The sequence below is a fragment of the Cynara cardunculus genome, assembly GCF_001531365.2.
Source record: "Cynara cardunculus var. scolymus isolate 2C chromosome LG 15, CcrdV1, whole genome shotgun sequence".
NCBI lineage: Eukaryota > Viridiplantae > Streptophyta > Magnoliopsida > Asterales > Asteraceae > Cynara > Cynara cardunculus.
Window position 1 is genome coordinate 19,832,737 of NC_037542.1, and position 3,476 is coordinate 19,836,212.

Consider the following 3,476-nt stretch of genomic DNA (forward strand, 5'->3'; position numbering starts at 1 on the left):
AAGAACACATTATACCTATTATCAGCAAGTTCTTTGGTAATTACTCCACTCCACCATCTATGTGAAATGTCGGTGTTAGTCGCTTCTACAATCGTTCGTACAAAAACAAATATTTTAAGTGGTTGATTTTTAACACTTATGTAATCACTTTTGCATCATAATATATGAATATATAACAAAAGGGATGTTTTTAACCAACCTGGTGATGATATCTTCAAAAGGTGCAAATTCCTAACATACCAAATGCAGAAATGCTGCTGGCTAAGACAAAAAGAACCACCARACARAAGATAATATAGTTGTTTAGTTCAATTCAAGACGGCCTCTGCAAATCACCAGGACTCAAAATAGTCCAATCATTGTCGAGATCATAGACGGACCTAGAGGGGTGGTTAGGTGGCACGTGCCACCGTATTGTTCCTCCATGGTAAAGTAAAAAGAAATTAGGTTCGTGAAAGGTGCAATCGTTTTATTCTAGAAGATGCAACCGTTTTATATGGTGCTACCGTATCCAAAAATTCTTGGGTTCATACTCGAGATATAAAGAAATAATAAAAGATGTAGGATCAATCCACCATGTTGACCATGTTAGTATAATTGTATTCTAATCCTTTAGTTAAAGTGTATTAGTTTAACTAAAATTATGTCGGAATAATCCACCAACAGCTTCTGCAGAAGCAAGTCGTTATCAAGAAAACAACATATTTTGGCAACAAGAAAAGCACCAGTAACTGAATAAAATTGGCAAAAAGCCACTATTGTATAAAAAATCTGGTGCAAAAGTAGTTGGAGAGAATATATCAAATAAGTCGATCTTTTTAGCGCACTCTAATTCAAGTAATCCTAGAAAATAGTTGGAGAGAATATAAGACAAAAGAGTTATGCACACCTCATTTTTAGCCCCCACTTCATCTTCATATCCTGTTTTTAGCAAAATGTCATGCACTGCAGTGAGATCCATCTATGCCAAAAGGAGAAAGTAAGGTTAGAACTTGGAACAACACATGCCCTTGATTATCTACTTACTTTTCAGTTTGTGTTTTTAACCACTGTGTTGCACCTTATACATATAACACAAAAAAGCAACTTAAATAAAAGATGGCAAGTGATTATATGTAGAAAAAGTTAACAGTTGAGATTCTTGTGAGCTATGTACTGCTGTAGATGCATCTTGGCCAAGCTGCAAACCCATGACTGGTTGATTGGCCATAGAACGTGCAACTAAACATTGATTTTCATGTTTCCAAGACCTTTCATAACAGTTTCTCATTTGATTCTCGATCCAAACAGATTTATACATGTTGTTGCTTTAATACCATGTAATCCAAAAGACTACAACTTTATAGGTAAAGTTGAATGCAGGACTGAAGCATTAAAGTTACAGTTGGCTTAGCAAATCATTCCCACTATGGCCACCAAAAATTGAAAAAATAATTTGAAGGGGAAAAATAGTGTTAAACGATATATTCTTAATAAATGATCCAAACTGCTATAAATAAATAAAAAAAACATTACCTCTGCTATGCCAAAACACATGGTCCTTTCATCCAGCAAATCAATATTTCCAAGACCAAGAGAATTAAGGAGTATGATGGTTGTATTGGGCAACACAGGAAGTACATTAAGATCATCAGTAATGAAGAAACCCTCATCGAACAATTATATCCATGTTTATTTACAAGTCTGCGAATTCCTCCTCCTTGCACCTAAAAGCATAATCCTAAAATATGTAGCATGCAACCAGTTCATTTATCGTTCTCACTATCAAAGCTACAAACTTTCAAAAGTCCTCCAACTTACAAAAAAATTGAACATGAACTACCACATTCGAATCCTCTGTTTTAAGGCTGAAGAAAGCATGAAGGAAAATTATTTCCAAATCTCAAAATTCATGGAATACATAAAGGAGTAAAACAAGAGAATAAGTTATGCAAATTTATACCATAGTTAAACAAACAATGTTTCTTCAACCCTRAGAACCGGATGTCCTGCTTTTAAGGAACTRTACTTCTGAAACACATGATCATCAAGTGGAGTTTTATCTTCCAGGTCATTGGAGAGATATGAGGATGATGTTATAATGTCTTTATCGTTATAATGHAAATCAAGYTGTGTGTATTGCAAAGTTAAAACTTGGGYTGRTGTAAACTTAGCAGAAACGRTTTAAAGAAATATTAGTGGCTGGAAGAACTATWAATYGATTTTMTGGGACTTCTCATTCAACTTACCACAACCTCAGTCAAATAATTCATTATCATGCTCTAACTTCTAACACAAACTTTAAATCGTGAACTTCTAACACAAACTTCTCAATGGAATCAAAAATCATTGTACAATAGTTAAACAATTTCCCCTTTTGATAAACAAAACCAATCAGTCGTTCTCCAATCACCAGAAATCAAATCAATAAGCCACCGAGCAGTCATCTGTAAAATTCACAATGGAAGAAAAAAATGACATTATCAACGAACTTGAAAGTAGCATTTAAATCAAAATATTTTTTCATGAAAGCTCATCCACACATCAACCATTCACTAACAAATCTGAAGGTATAAGCAGAAGCCAGCAAAGGGAAGAGTCTACTTTGCTGAGTTTTATAATCAATCACCTAAACCAAAAACAAAATCTTCAAACATTTAAAAACGTGAATCAACTCAGCTAGATATTGTTGTGACTCCGTACAAAAAAATGACAAAAACAAAATCACATTTTTGAATAACCTGGGTCTCGGGTCCACCATTACGTGAGCCAAACTGTCTACGAACTGCACTATATCTTATAGCAATACAAACTGCACGAGATAATACTTTGAAACCATTAGCCACAATTTTTTTTGCCTAACATACACCATAAAACAGACGCCATAGAAAAAAACCCTAGAAATTGAACAATATGGTAAAGGAAACAAACCTTGGAAAATTGGATGCTTGTATTCTGGAAAACAAAAACAAGATACTTTGAAAACCTGCTTCAAATTTATACGAGTAGAGGATGTGAAGTATCTCCATCTAAATCGGTTGAGTAGTTGAAATTGGTAGGACGATATGCACGAAGCACTTGAAATCGATAGAACGATATGCACGAATTAGGGAGGGCGATGAAATCATTTAGGGTTTATGAAATCGAACTGGGTTAGGGATGAAATCGTATCTGTATTCTTCAAAATCTGTTGGCGATGAAATCGTTAGGGAGGGAATTGGGTTTAGGGATAGGATCGATTTAGGGATAAGATCGATGAAATCGTTGATAGGATATTTGAACGGGTTTTAGGGATCGCTTTAATAAGTTGTAGTATTAGCAATAGGGGTTGTTTTTAAGAGTTTTTAAGAGTTTTAGCCAAATGCTTTATAAGATAGTATAGATAGATTATGTGTTTAAAAAAAACAATAATGATTTTATTTTTGAATAAAATATAAATTTGAAGATATCATAAAAAATTTAAAAAATATATATCAATGTTAATGTCAAATCAACTA

The 3,476-nt window shown here is 33.7% G+C and overlaps 1 long non-coding RNA gene across 1 annotated transcript; it reads right to left on the reverse strand.

Annotated features, from left to right (window-relative positions):
- Positions 1-2: 2 nt before the first annotated feature.
- LOC112527137 lies at positions 3-3,214 on the reverse strand. Its single transcript, XR_003070725.1, has 4 exons — positions 2,911-3,214; positions 2,721-2,764; positions 890-961; positions 3-57 (listed from the first exon to the last, which is right to left on the reverse strand). It is a non-coding gene; the product is annotated as an uncharacterized LOC112527137 (long non-coding RNA).
- Positions 3,215-3,476: the final 262 nt, after the last annotated feature.